This window comes from Saccopteryx leptura, chromosome 2, assembly GCF_036850995.1.
Source record: "Saccopteryx leptura isolate mSacLep1 chromosome 2, mSacLep1_pri_phased_curated, whole genome shotgun sequence".
NCBI lineage: Eukaryota > Metazoa > Chordata > Mammalia > Chiroptera > Emballonuridae > Saccopteryx > Saccopteryx leptura.
In genome coordinates, this window is record NC_089504.1 from 123,571,751 (window position 1) to 123,587,825 (window position 16,075).

The window sequence follows — 16,075 nt, forward strand, 5'->3', positions numbered from 1 at the left end:
TCTGGGCCACCTTCTAGTCCATATTTAACTCAGGCAACCAACCAACCAACCAACCAACCAAACTGTTCAGGCCTTTCTAACTTCCTGAGAGCTACAACATTAAAGCACTAATCAGAATCTCTGCTTAGTGAGTTCATATCAACAAATTTGGCCTGATACAACTTTATGTTCCTTTTACCATCATCCCACATCCTTAATATTCATTCCTATCGGTATTCCCAGGCATTAAGTCTGTATAAATTAGAAAACTGAAATTGTTTTTTTGGAGTGTTGCATACCTCCTCATGGGTCATGCTTTGCACTTCACCTTTAGTGGCCTTGAGCCCAGTTATAAATCTAGTAGCAAAGAGCTGTGGTGAGAGGGAACCCTGAGGGGAATCAGCCTTGTCTTGTATGGCAACTTCTTCAGAGTCAGTCTCAGATGGGGATGGAGAGGCTGCTTCTACTGGCAACAAAGGCACATCAGAATTTAGGGGTTCACCAAATATAAGACCTGAAACAATAAAGTACATAGAAGAAGACATAGGTACTAAACTCATGGACCTGGGTTTTAAAGAACATTTTATGAACTTGACTCCAATGGCAAGAGAAGTGAAGGCAAAGATAAATGAATGGGACTACATCAGAATAAAAAGTTTTTGCTCAGCAAGAGAAACTGATATCAAAATAAACAGACAGCCAACTAAATGGGAAATGTTATTTTCAAACAACAGCTCAGATAAGGACCTAATATCCAAAATTTACAAAGAACTCATAAAACTCAACAACAAACAAACAAACAATCCAATAAAAAAATGGGAAGAGGACATGAACAGACACTTCTCCCAGGAAGAAATACAAATGGCTAACAGATATATGAAAAGATGCTCAGCTTCATTAGTTATTAGAGAAATGCAAATCAAAACTACAATGAGATACCACCTTACCCCTGTTAGATTAGCTATTATCAACAAGACAGGTAATAGCAAATGTTGGAGAGGCTGCGGAGAAAAGGGAACTCTCATCCACTGTTGGTGGGACTGTAAAGTAGTACAACCATTATGGAGGAAAGTATGGTGGTTCCTCAAAAAACTGAAAATAGAGCTACATTATGACCCAGCAATCCCTCTACTGGGTATATACCCCCAAACCTCAGAAACATTGATACGTAAAGACACATGTAGCCCCATATTCATTGCAGCACCGTTCACAGTGGCCAAGACATGGAAACAACCAAAAAGCCCTTCAATAGAAGACTGGATAAAGAAGATGTGGCACATATACACTATGGAATACTACTCAGCCATAAGAAACGATGACATCGAATCATTTACAGCAAAATGGTGGGATCTTGATAACATTATACGGAGTGAAAAAAGTAAATCAGAAAAAAACAAGAACTACATGATTCCATACATTGGTGGAACATAAAAACGAGAGTAAGAGACATGGACAAGAGTGTGGTGGTTACCAGGGGTGGGGGGAGGGAGGACACGGGAGAGAAGGAGGGAGAAGGTTAGGGGGAGGGGGAGGGGCACAGAGAAAACTAGATAGAGGGTGACGGAGGACAATCTGACTCTGGGCGAGGGGTATGCAACATAATTTAATGACAAGATAACCTAAACATGTTTTCTTTGAATATATGTACCCTGATTTATTAATGTCATCCCATTAACATTAATAAAAATTTATTTAAAAAAAAAAAGAATTTAGGGGTTCATTCTATAGGTCTATCATGATCTTCCTACATGTCCCCACTCCAACTTTCAGGATAAAATTCCTTCACAATCAATGCCCCCACTTTAATAGTAAATAACTTGTGAATCTTGGAATTCAGTTTGTGTTGTCATTCAGTCACACGCAGAACAAGATTTGGGTTTGTTTTTCAGTGACGTCAGCCCTGTGCCTATGAGGGATGAGGGCCTTTCTTCAGGGCAGCCATGAAAGCTTTCAGGTCACGAGTGAGCTAAGAATTCAAGTCCCTGAGCTCATCCTTTTCTTTCCTCACTCTGTTTAGTGAAATAAGGAGTGACCAACCAAACTCAGTATATTTATTAGATTGAACAAAATGTTCAAAGGAATCATATATATGGTCACCTAGATTCTATCATGTTTGAATAGAATTATCCAACTGATATTTTGCATATTTCTATTGTTACCATGGACTGTTAGTGTTTCCTTTACTACTAGAAACAGAGGTCATTAGTATCTTATTTATTTTTTTTAAATATGAAAAGCAAGTCTTTAAATGTTTATTTGAAAGTGAAACACAACATCTTAACCACATGCAGAAAAGAATTTTTTTTTAATATTTCATGTATTGATTTTAGAGAGGGGTGGGGAAGTGTGAAGCATCAATTTATACTAGTTGCTTCTGACTTGACAAGCAACCCAGGGTTTTGAACTGGTGACCTCAGCATTCCAGGTGGATGCATTATCCACTGCACCACCACAGGCCAGGCAAAAAGGAATTTTTTTTTTCCCCAGAGACAGAGTGACAGTCAGAGAGAGGAATAGATAGGGACAGACAGACAGGAACGGAGAGAGATGAGAAGCATCAATCATCAGTTTTTCATTGTGGCACTTTAGTTGTTCATTGATTGCTTTCTCATATGTGCCTTGACCGGGGGCTACAGCATACCGAGTAACCCCTTGCTCAAGCCAGCAACCTTGGGTTTAAGCTGGTGAGCTTTGCTCAAACCAGATGAGCCTGCGCTCAAGCTGGCGACCTCGGGGTCTCGAACCTGAGTCTTCTGCACCCCAGTCCGACGCTCTGTCCACTGCGCCACCGCCCAGGTAGGCCAGAAAAGAAATTTCTTAAGAAAGATATAAAACACAGGCAAATAGGGCAAAGATTGATACATTTAATTACTTTAATATTTAGAACTTCCATATGCTGTAAAGACACTATAAACATTGCAAAAAGACAAGTATAAACTAAAATATGTTTTGCATACAACTGACAAAGATTCAGTGTATCATTTTTTAAAAATTTTTAAATAAATATTATTTTTTTAAATTTCAGCTGACAAATAATATTAGTTTCAAGTGTAAAACCCAGTGATTGCACACTTATATAACTTACAAAGTGATAACCCCGGTAAATCTATCACCCATCTGACACCATACATAGTTATTACCTTATTATCAACTATATTTTCTATATTGTATTTTACATCCTTGTAACTATTCTGTAACTACCAATTCATTAAGTTTTAAAATATTTTTGTCAAATTTATTGGGGTGACATTGAATCTAATCAACATAGAGATCCAATTCTAGAAAGCCCAAAACCAATTCAGAAAACTCATCTTTGATATTATTATATATACTACAGAGCCATTCTCAGTACCAAAATCTGTATTAGAGTCCTCCAGAAAAACAGAATGGAATGAATGTATGCACACACACACACAGACACATACACATATCCATACATACATATGTATATATGTATATATATGTATGTATATATATATATATGTATGCATGTAGAGAGAGACAGATATAGAGAGAGCTTTTAAATATTGACTCATTATTGTTGATGCTTGGCAAATCGATATTCTGAGGAGAGAGGCAAGCAGGCTGAAGACTTGGAATGGGGTTACAGTTTGATTTCAAACAATAATTTGGAAAACCAGGTAGAGCTGATATTGAAGATGGAGAATGGAGGCAGACTGATGGCGAATTCCCTCTTGCTTGGAGAAGGTCAGTCTTTTATTCTACTCAGGCTTTCGACTGACTGACAAGGCCCACCCACAATAGGGAGGGCAATCTTCTTTACTCAAAGTCCACCAATTTAAATGTAAATCTAATTCAAAAACAGCTTCACAGAAACATACAGAACATCATTTGGCTAAATATCTGGGCAATATGGCTCAGCAAAGGTGACCCATAAAATTAATCTACCTGGGTAATTTATGTTAGTCTCACTGTTTCATGGTCAGGAGATTAACAAACCTAATTCCTCTTTGTCATGTAATCTAATATTAACAGGTACAGAAGGAATCTCTTTAAACTGATGAAGGGTATCTACAAACTCCAACAGTGAACATATTAAAAATGCTAAATAATTTCCTTTAAATTGACTTGAAAATAAGTATGTTCACTATCACTGTTTCAATTTGCCATTTTCCTAGCAGTCTTAGTAAACAAAGCAGATGAAGAAAAAATAATAAATCCTATAACAATTGGAGTTAAAGGAAGAAGTCATTTCTAGATAGTATAATTGTTTATACAGAAATTGCCAAATATTTAGAAACTAGTTATTAGAAATATCAAGAAAGATTAACTAACTTGGGATCTAAAATGGATATGGATATATATTATATATCTAATATATAAATTATATTTTTATATACTAACATATTTAGAATAAGATATATAGATGAGAAAAGATATATTTGTAAAAACAAAACTATAAGATGTGTAGCAATAAAAACAAGTAAATCAGCAAGACTTTTTGCAGAAATCTATAAAACTTTAATGAAAATTATTAACAATATCTTTATAAATAAAATGCCATACCATGCTCATAAACACGATATATTAAAAATGTCAATTGTTTGCATATAGGCTTGTTCAATATTATGTCAATCAAAATCCAAACAGGTTCTTCTCATGAAACTTGATAAACTTATTCTAAAAAATTTTTAAAGATTTTATTTATTTATTTCAGAGGAAGGGGGGAGAGAGAGAGAGAGAGAGATAGGTAGGGGAGGACAGGAAGCATCAACTCCCATATGTGCCTTGACCAGGCAAGTCCAGGGTTTCAAACCAGTGACCTCAGTGGGTAAAGTCGATGCTTACCCACTGCACCATGACAAATCTGACTTATTCTAAAATTAATATGAAATTTGAAAGCCTTAAGAATAATAGCCAAGACATTACTTCCTAAGCGAGAAAAGTCAAGTGTAGAGAGTTGCTCCATCAGACACCAAGACTTACAGATATCTAATATTATAAAGTTATATCTTATATTTGTTACAGCACAGTATTAACACTTATATTTGAGGCAGAAATGGAAGAGAACAGAGCCCAGAAAACCAACCAGCATATCTATGTAAATCTGATACATGGCAGAAGTGGTATTGCAGATTAGTGGAGAAGAGCCACTGTTAAATAAATGATTTGGGAAATTGAGTATCCAAAAAAGACAATGGATCCCTAATCTAATACACAAATAAATTTCAGCTTAATCAAACCCTAATGTCACAGTCAAAACTTTAAAATTTGCAGAAACTATATATCAAATATACTGTATACATAATTCACAGCATATTTAGAAATCTACCACTGAAGGAAGGCTTTGATGAGCCTCAACTGACTCCTCTGCTTGCTAGTGTTTAGGTAAAGGAAAGAAGACAGGAAGAGAGACCGGCAGGCATGTTCCACTTCTAAAGTCTCACAGAACCCCTTAAATATACTTTCCAAATAAACTCAGACACATTTATGAGAAATTAAGCATTAGTTCTCTGGCATTTATCACTTATGGAGCTGTATGTTTCATGGCATTTCTCTTATTTAATTTATTATTCCTGAGTGTGCATAGCTTCTTATCTCACAATATGACTAGTAGGCATTTGAGCTAAATTTTATTTTCTTAGATTTACTTGTGGGGTCCAAACAGCTTGTTTTCAACCTTAATCTTAGGATATGTCTATGCTATCTTTAAGAAAAGCTTACTATAGACAGCCTTTCATTTGAAAATAATTTTGGGTTCCTTTTACCAGAGGCTGTCATTTTACTGGAAATAAAAGTTTTAGCTAGACAGTTTCTTTTTACCGACAACTATTTTGTCACAAATTGAAGTCTAAACTGCCTAGTAAAAATACGAGTCACAACTTCTACTTTGCTCCTGGCATAAGCTCAAAAGGGTAATTTGTACCATTTGGAAGCTAATCCAAACATATCATCAAAAGGAAGGCTGGGAGAAAGATTTTGGTTTCAATTTAATCTACTCTGAACGGTAGTGTTGGTAGAAATAATTGTCCCTATTGCCAAGTTGGTGTTTATGTTCTTTTCTCCAAGGAAAAGATTGCCATAGAACAAATTAAGGGTTTTTAGGAGGAATAGTAAGTAACTACCTACAAGTTCAATGAATTTGCATGGGCTTTTGGGCCTAAAGGACATGTTTTTAGGCTCCTGGCTTTGCCACTTACTAGTTGTGTGACCTAGGAGAGAACACTACATTTCTCTGCACATAGATTTCTCATTTGTAATAATTTACTGATAGGGTTTTTATGGTCTGCAGAGATAACATATGAAGTGCCAACACATTGTGTCTGGGGTAGGAGTGGTTTTGGATAAATGATATCCATTTTTATTATTGAAAAATATTAGACAGAGTATCACACCACTTGCTGATTAGTATAATTGAAATAATGTGACCACATTCTTTAGGACTTAATCTGGTATTAAATTTGCATGATGTTAAATTGCAACTAAGTATAATAAAATTTGAATGTTATGGCTGGGCATAGACTAGAAACAGTTTAAAGTTGTTTTGAGTACAAATTGATAATTCTCAGGCTCAGTTGCTCATTTGTGAGATCTAGTGACTAAGGATGCACAGATATTGCCCTTTCTTACATTTTTGATTAAAAACAAATCTGTATCTACTATTTTAATGGAAATTTATCTTAAAACATAATAAGAAACAATAATAAGAGGAATAAAATAAGTTTGATATGTTATACCACTAAAAATTAAACAACAAATTGCATGTTGTAGAAGTTGAAATGCTTTTCATTTTTCTTTTTAAAAGTATGATTTAATAATTTATACTCCCCAGGCATACGGCCCTGGGAAATTTCTTGTATTGTAGCTCTGCATAAAGTCAACTAGATGATTTTCATGAGAATTTCCACAGAAAAATAATTTCAAATTTGCTTTATTCTGACATTTGGAAGCTTATTTTGCTGCCATAACTAGTGAGTTATTATGTTTAAAGTATATAGAATTGCATAATGTTATATTGAATAAATTTTTATTCAAGATTCAAATTGTTTCATCAAAATGGTATATTTAAAGTTAAATAGAAAGCATGTAGTAATGGGTTGATTTTATGGGTATCTATATTATGCTTCCATATATGTATGTATATAAATAGAATTATTATTATTATTATTATTTATTTTTTTTACAGAGACAGAGAGAGAGTCAGAGAGAGGGATAGACAGGGTCAGACAGACAGGAACGGAGAGATGAGAAGCATCAATCATTAGTTTTTTGTTGCTCGTTGCAACACCTTAGTTGTTCATTGATTGCTTTCTCATATGTGCCTTGACCGTGGGCCTTCAGCAGACCGAGTAACCCCAAGCCAAAGACCTTGGGCTCAAGCTGGTGAGCTTTTGCTCAAACCAGATGAGCCCACGCTCAAGCTGGCAACCTCAGGGTCTCGAACCTGGGTCTTCTGCATCCCAGTCCCACGCTCTATTCACTGTGCCTGGTCAGGCTAGAATTATTATATGGTGTTTGAAGTAACAGTGTGTTACATAATTTGTAAGTTTAACTCTTTAAACTATATTAATATAATTATTAATGTGCTGTTGTATATATTAAGGATTTTTTTATTCTCAGAAGTGCACAAAATTCAGATTCTACACTTTGTCAGCCTTCATTCAGTGGAGTGTTGATAAATGCATAACAATTGGCGCACAGGAAATGTAGCCGCTGTTTGCAGCATTGCTGATATCTATAGTGTAAAAACTCCTACCATGGCTAATTCAAAGATCCCAATGTGAATTTCCAGGGTTAAACACCAGATTAGAAAGAAATGCACACATTTGCCTTTCCTGAGTGAGAAAGAACTCACTCCAGAACATTGCTATTTATTCTCATATTATATTGACATAATTTAAAATAATAATATAAAATTAAATTTATATTAATTGAGTGCCTATTATGAACCATTTCTATTCAAGATATTGAGGATATCTTTCTAACTATACAGTTTCTATATTGTATGTTTGTTTGTATATTACCAGTTATTACCTTCAAAAAAATAAAGGCCTCATAAAAGTAAGGACTGTTTCTTTTTAGTTTATTTTGATTTCTTTGAGACTAGAATAATGGCAGACAAAGAGCAAGCAATAGATTCATTGAATCAAATGAAGGAGATGTAATGTCTGTCTTCAATATGCTTACAATCTATCAGAAAAGGAAACAAAATGGTGGTATTTAAGGTGAAAACAAATTAAAACATATTATAATTAATGAGCTTTAGCATTTTGCTAAAGTAGAAATTTGTATTGTAATAAATTCCATAGCAATATAACCAATAATAATTTATATTTCATTTCTAAAAAGTGTCTTATTGAAGCACTATATGTTGATTGTGATTTTGCATGGAATTAAGGCAATGACACCTTTACAGTGTGCTTGTTCCATAGTTGTCATATGCTGTGAATTACATGTGTTGTTACATTTAATTCTTATTATAGTCTTTAAAATTATAGTCTTTAAAATCTTATTATAGTCTTTAAAATTTATCTTTTCAATTTATAAATGAGAAAACTGAAGTCCCAAATAGTCCAGTAAGTTGCTTAAGTCAACAACCAATAAGTGTCAGGCTCCATTTTGAATCTAAGTTTCTCTGATTATAGACATAGAGTCTATGTCAGTGGTGGGATTCAGCTAGTTTGCATCAGTTTGGGAGAACTGATACATTATTTTGGTGAACCGGTTGTTAAAATGGCACTTGTAATGAGGGTTCTCTCTAAGGTGAGTGCCTGGGCAGCCGCCCAATGTGGAAATCACAAATTTACATTTCTTACTCCTTTTTAACGTTCATCTGTGCACCAGCATATTCTAAGCGCCCTTAATAATGTTCATTCCATCCATAGGTGAAAAAAATTGCAAGTGAGAATGCCAATCAAGAAGCAATATGGAAACATCTTAAATAACAGTTTTATTTCTTTTTGTTATTTAATATTTTTTCATTAATATTTTAAAAACTCATAACATAATGTATAATAGTTTTGTGTACCTCTTTTATTTTTTATTTAAGTATTTAATGCATGAAATAATAAACTATGTTTTGGTATATATATTTTTTATACTTAAAATGGTCATTAGGGCAGAGATCTGGTTGTTAAATTACTGAATCCTGCCACTGTTCTATGTTCTTAACCTCTAGTCAGTCTTTCAAACCTAAAATTTTCTCTCTGCTGTTTGAAAATGGTTTTGGAGAGGTCACATTTTTATTTTGATGTTTGGTAGTGTGCAGATGCAAGATCACTAATTAAGATTGTTTTTAAGAATAATTCTCCAAAGAGGACATACAGATAGTCAATAAACATGAAAAAATGCTCAACACATCTAATCATCAGAGAGATGCAAATTAAAACCACAATGACATATCATCTCACACTTTTCAGAATGGTTACCTTCAATAAGTCAACAAACAAGTGTTGGTGAGGGTGTAGAGAGAAGGGAATCCTCGTGCACTGTTGGTTGGAATGCAGACTGGTGCAGCTGCTATGGAAAACAGTATGGTGTTTCCTCAAAAAAAAGAATAAAACTACCATATGACCCAGAAATTCCACTTCTGGGATTATATTCGAAGATAAATTAAAAATTAATACAAAAAGATACATGCTACCCTTATATTTATTATAACATTATTTACAATAATCATGATATGGAAGCAATCAAAGTGTTCATCAATCTACAAATGGATAAAGAAGTGGTACATATATATAATGCTCATCACTCACTGAATTAAATCTTGCCATTTGCAAGACATGGACCCAGAAGATATTATGCTAAGTGAAATAAGTCAGACAGAGAAAGACAAATATTATATGATTTCACTTATACATGGAAAATAAAATAAACAAAACAAAAACGAATTCATAGATATAGAGAACGAGTTGATGGTTGTCAAATGATGTTAGAAGAAGGGTGAAAAAGGAGAGGTAATTAAGACATACAAACTGCCAGTTATATAAATCATGGGGATGTAAAGTACAACACAGGGAACATATAGTCAATAATATTGTAATAATTACATACATTGTCAGGTAGGTAGTAGATTTACTGGTGTGATCACATAAGTTATATAAATGTCTAATCACTATGTTGTATAGCTAAAACTAATATAATATTGTATGTCAACAGTAATTGAAAACTAAAAATAATTTTTTTTAAGTGAGTGGAGGAGAAATAAGAGACAGACTCCCACCTGCACCCTTATTGGGATCTACCCAGCAACCCTGCCTGGGGCTGATGTTCTTGTCAACCAAGCTATCTTCAATTCCCAGGGTTGATACTAGAACCAGTTGAGCCACTGGCTGCAGTAGGAAAAGAGAGAGAGAAGGTGGGGAGAAGCAGACGGTTGCTAGCCCTGTGTGCCCTGACCAAGGAATGAACTCAGGACTTCTGCATATTGGGCCAATGTTCTATTCACTGAGCAAGCCAGCCAGGGCATAAAAACACTTTTAAAAAAATGACCTTATTAGTAATTTTATATTGATTACATGTTTAAGTAAAGAATATTTTGGACATATTAGGTTCAATAAAATATATTAAGAGCAGCAAGATGGCAATGGAGTAAGTGGATGTACCATCTTCCACCTCCCAGAACCAAAGTGGATTACAACTTAATTTTAAGAACCATCATCTGGAAAAACCAACTTTGGACTAAACTAAGAGGACTCTTTAACCAAGGAACACTGAAGAAGCTACACTGAGACTGGTAGGAAAAGCAGAAACTTGGAGAAGGCTGCCTAGCTCCCGGGAGCAAACAGCAGCCTGGAGAAACTCCCCTGGTGGGAAGTGAGTTTAGTGGAGAGGGGAGGGTCCTGGGCCCAAGGAACAAAGCCTCAGCTTGCAGCCCCAGAGCCTAGAAGAAGTGTATGGACAGTATTTAGCTGCAAAACAAGCCAGGATACTGTTTGTGAGAAGAGATAGATTACTCAGACCCAGGATCCTTCTTAAAGGGACCGCACAGAAAACCTCTTTCACAACCACTCACCCGGGGCTCCAGGGGACAGGGGAGATGAGAGGACCCAAGTAGCAGGAAGAGAGTGTAATCTAGGAGGCACAGGGAGAAACAATTTAAGGGACAGCCACCCTAACCCATGGGTTGAGTCACCCCCCAAATCTAAAGTGAATATTTCCCCTGGAACCAGCAATACCTGCAAAGGGAAACAGGACACCAGCCAAAAAAGTTCTCCCACGGCACTCAGAGCAGAGTAGTTTAGAAGGAGGAAGCCTTCAGGAATATAATATTGAGTGCTTAGGTCTGAGCTGCAGTGCCCTCACCCACCCTGCTGAGACTTGCTGGAGGGCGGGCGGTGGCAGGATGTGGAAGTGCGGTCCATTGGTGGGTGCGGAGACTGGACCCACCATGACTGAAGCCCAGCATGAGCTCAGTCTCACCCAGCGGAAGCAGAAGTGGAGCAGAAAGCAGTTCAACCCAGCTGCAGGGCTGGGCAAGCAAGAGCTGTCCCACCTGCAATCCTGCTCCCAGGGGAAAGGTGAAAGCCTGGGACTTGCAAAGACCCGCAGCTGAGTGCAGGTGCACAGCCCCTCCCAGCCCATGGAGCTGGGACTTGCAGCCTTATGTACGAGCACAGCTCTGCCCATAGTGGCAGGGTGAAAGTGGGGAACAGGGGGAGACCCACAGATGAACGTAAGTGTGCAGCCTTGCCCGCAGTGCCAAGGCTTGCAGCCCCAGGTGTGACACACAGCCCCAGCAGTGGGGGCAGGGTAAAGGCCAAGGTCAACCAAGGCTTGTAGACCTGGGCATGTGAGCACAATCCCTCCCATGGAGGAGAGGCAGAAACCGCAGCAACAGCCGCAGCTGGCCGGCACTGGCAATGCCCATACCTGAATGCCCAAGGCAGCAGCAGAGGGTGTGGTGGCCCTGCAGAGAGATCACACATAGGGAACACAGAGGCCACACCCATTGGACTCCAGTGGCCACACACTTCTTATACACAGACAAAATGGGAAGGCAGAGAAATGTAACCCAAATGAATCAAGAGAAATCACCAGAATAAAACTTGAACGAGTCAGATATAACCAATTATCAGATGTACAGTTTAAAATAATGATTGTTAGGATGCTCAAAGATCTTAGAACAACAATAGATGGTCATTACAAAAACCTAAATAAAGAGATGGCAAATATAAAAAAGGACAGTGAAATAATCAGTGAAAGAGATGGCAAATATAAAAAAGAATCAGTCAGAAATAAAAAATATAATATCAGAAATGAAGACCACAATGGAAGGAATTAAAAGCAGGATGGATGAAGCTCAGGATCAAATCAGCAAGTTAGAGGACAAGATAAATGAAGGCATGGAAGCAGGGCAGCAAAAAGAAAAGAGACTCAAAAAGTCTGAGGAAACTCTAAGACAGCTGTGTGACAACATGAGGAGAAATAATATCTGCATCATAGGCATTCCTGAAGAAGAAGAGAAGGAACAAGGGATAAAGAGTTTGTTCAATAAAATCATAGCTGAAAACTTCTCTAAATTGGTGCAGGAAAAAGTCACACAAGTTCAAGAAGCACAGAGAACTCCATTAAAGAGAAACCCAAAGAAATCTACACTAAGACACATCTTAATTAAAATACCAAAACTAAGAGATAAAGAGAAAATATTAAAAGCTGTTAGAGAATAAAAGGCTATCACCTACAAAGGAGTCCCCATAAGGATGACATCTGACTTCTAAACAGAAACACTTGAGGCCAGAAGGGAATGGCAAGAAATATTCAAACTAATGTAGAACAAGAGCCTACAACCAAGACTACTTTACACAGCAAAGCTATCTTTTTTTTATTTATTTATTTTAAAGAGGAGAGGGAGAGACAGAGAGAAAGAGAGAGAGAGAGAGAGAAAAGTGGGGGAGGAGCTGGAAGCATCAATTCCCATATGTGCCTTGACCAGGCAAGCCCAGGGTTTCGAACCAGCGACCGCAGCATTTCCAGGTCGACGCTTTACCCACTGCGCCACCACAGGTCAGGCAGCAAAGCTATCATTTAAAACTCAAGGAGAAATAAAAATCTTCCCAGACCAAAAAAAAACCCCAATTAATTTATTACAACAAAACCAATGCTGCAAGAAATGTTAAGGGACCTGTTGTAAACAGATCGAAGGGGGAAAAGAATATATAGCAAAAGAGCAATATAGCTTTAAAGAATAAAATGGCAAGAAACAACTACATATCAATAATAACCTTAAATGTAAATGGATTAAATGATCCAATCAAAAGACATAGGGTAGCTGCAGAAGTAAGAACACAAGACCCATACATATGCTGTCTACAAGAGACACACCTTAAAACAAAAGATGCACATAGCCTGAAGGTAAAAGGATGGAAACAAATATTTCATGCTAGTAGAAATGAAAAAAAAGCTGGGATAACAATACTTATATAAGACAAAATGGACTTTAAAACAAAGGCTGTAGTAAGAGATAAATGAGGTCACTATCTAATGATAAAGGGAGCAATCCAACAGGAAGATATAACCATTATAAATATCTACGCACCAAATAAAGGAGCACCTAAATATATAAAGCAGACTTTGATGGATATAAAGGGCGAGATCAACAGCAATACTATAATAGTAGAGGATTTCAATACCCCACTAATATCACTAGATAGCTCCTCAAGAATGAAAATTAACAAAGAAACAGCAGACTTAAAGGATACACTAGATCAACTGGATTTAATAGATATCTTCAGAACCTTTCACCCTAAAGCAGCAGAATATACATTCTTTTCAAGTTCTCATGGTACATTCTCTAGGATAGACCACATGTTAGGGCACAAAAGCAGTCTCAACGAATTTAAGAAAATTCAAATCATATCACACATCTTCTCTGATCACAATGGCATGAAACTTGAAATCAACCACAACAGAAAAACTCAAAAATACTCAAACACTTGGAAACTAAATAGCATGTTATTAAATAATGAATGGGTTAACAATGAGATCAAAGAAGAAATAAAAAAATTCCTAGAAATGAATGATAATGAGCATAAAACAACTCAAAATTTATGGAACACAGCAAAAGTAGTACTGACAGGGAAGTTCATAGCATTACAGGCATACCTTAAGAAGCTAGAAAAAGCTCAAATAAACAACTTAACCCTGCATCTTAAAGAACTAGAAAAAGAACAGCAAGTAAAGCCCAGAGGTAGTAGAAGGAAGGAAATAATAAAGATCAGAGTGGAAATAAATGAGATAGAGGCTAAAGAAACTATACAGAGGATCAATGAAACCAGGAACTGTTTCTTTGAATAGGTAAACAAGATTGATGAACCTTTAATCAGACTCACCAAGAAAAAAAAGAGAGAGGACTCAAAGAAATGAAATTAGAAATGAGAGTGGAGAAATAACAACTAACACAACAAATAGAAAGAATTGTAAAAAAATACTATGAAAAACTGTATGCCAAAAAATTAGATGACCTAGATGAAATGGACCAGTTCCTTGAAACATGTAATCTTTTAAAAATCAATTTACAAGAATCAGAAAACCTAAACAGACTGATTACAACAAAGGAGATTGAAACAGTTGTCAAAAAACTCCCAACAAACGAAAGTCCTGGGCCTGATGGCTTCACAATTGAATTCTACCAAATATTTAAAGAAGAACTAACTCCTATCTTTCTCAAGCTATTCCAAAAAATTCAAGAAGAAGAAAGATTTCCAAGTTCCTTTTATGAGGTGAGCATAATTCTGATTCCAAAACCAGGCAAAGACAACACAAAGAAAGAAAATTATAGGCCAATATCTCTGATGAATATAGATGCTAAAATCCTCAACAAAATATTAGCAAACCGGATCCAAAAATATATGGAAAAAATCATACACCATGATCAAGTGGGATTTATTCTGGGGAGGCAAGGCTGGTACACATTCACAAATCAATCAATGTGATTCATCACGTCAACAAAAGGAAGGAGAAAAACCACATGATAATTTTAATAAATGAAGAACAAGCATTTGATAAAAGCCAGCACCCATTCATGATCAAAACTCTCAGCAAAGTGGGAATACAGGGAACATACCTCAACATGATAAAGGCCATCTATGACAAACCCACAGCCAACATCATACTCAATGGGCAAAAATTAAAAGCAATCCCCTTAAGATCAGGAACAAGGCAGGGGTGCCCCCTTTCACCACTCTTATTCAACATAGTTCTGGAAGTCCTAGCCACAGCAATCAGACAAGAAGAAATAAAAGGCATCCAAATTGGAAAAGAAGAAGTAAAGCTATCATTATTTGCAGATGATATGATATTGTATATAGAAAACTTTAAAGTCTCAGTAAAAACTACTGCGCCTGATAAATGAATTCAGCAATGTGGCAGGATATAAAATTAATACTCAGAAATCAGAGGCATTTTTATACACCAAATGTGAACTGTAAGAAAGAGAAATTAAGGAAACAATCCCCTTCACTATTGCAACCAAAAAAATAAAGTACCTAGAAGTAAATTTAACTAAGGAGATTAAAGACTTGTACTTGAAAAATTATAAAACATTGATAAAAGAAATCAAGAAAGATATAAAGAAATGGAAGCATATACCATGCTTATGATTAGGAAGAATAAACATCATTAAAATGTCTATATTACCCAAAGGAATTTATAAATTCAATGCAATACCAATTAAAATACCAATGATATACTTCAAATATATAGAACAAATATTCCAAAAATTTATATAGAACCAAAAAAGAACATGAATAGCCTCAGCAATTTTGAAAAGGAAGAATAAAGTGGGAGGTTCCACACTTCCTGATATCAAGGTATACTATAAGGCCGTTGTACTCAAAACAGCTTGGTACTGGCATAAGAACAGGCATATAGGTCAATGGAACAGAACAGAGAACCCAGAATTAAACCCAAACCTTTATGGACAACTGATATTTACAAAGGAGGTAAGAGCATACAATGGAGTAAAGACAGCCTCTTCAACAAATGGTGTTGGGAAAATTGGACATCTATCTGCAAAAAAAAATGAAACTAGACCACCAACTTACACCATTCACAAAAATAAACTCAAAGTGGATAAAAGACTTATATTTAAACTGTGAAACCATAAACATCTTAGAAAAAAACATATGCAGTA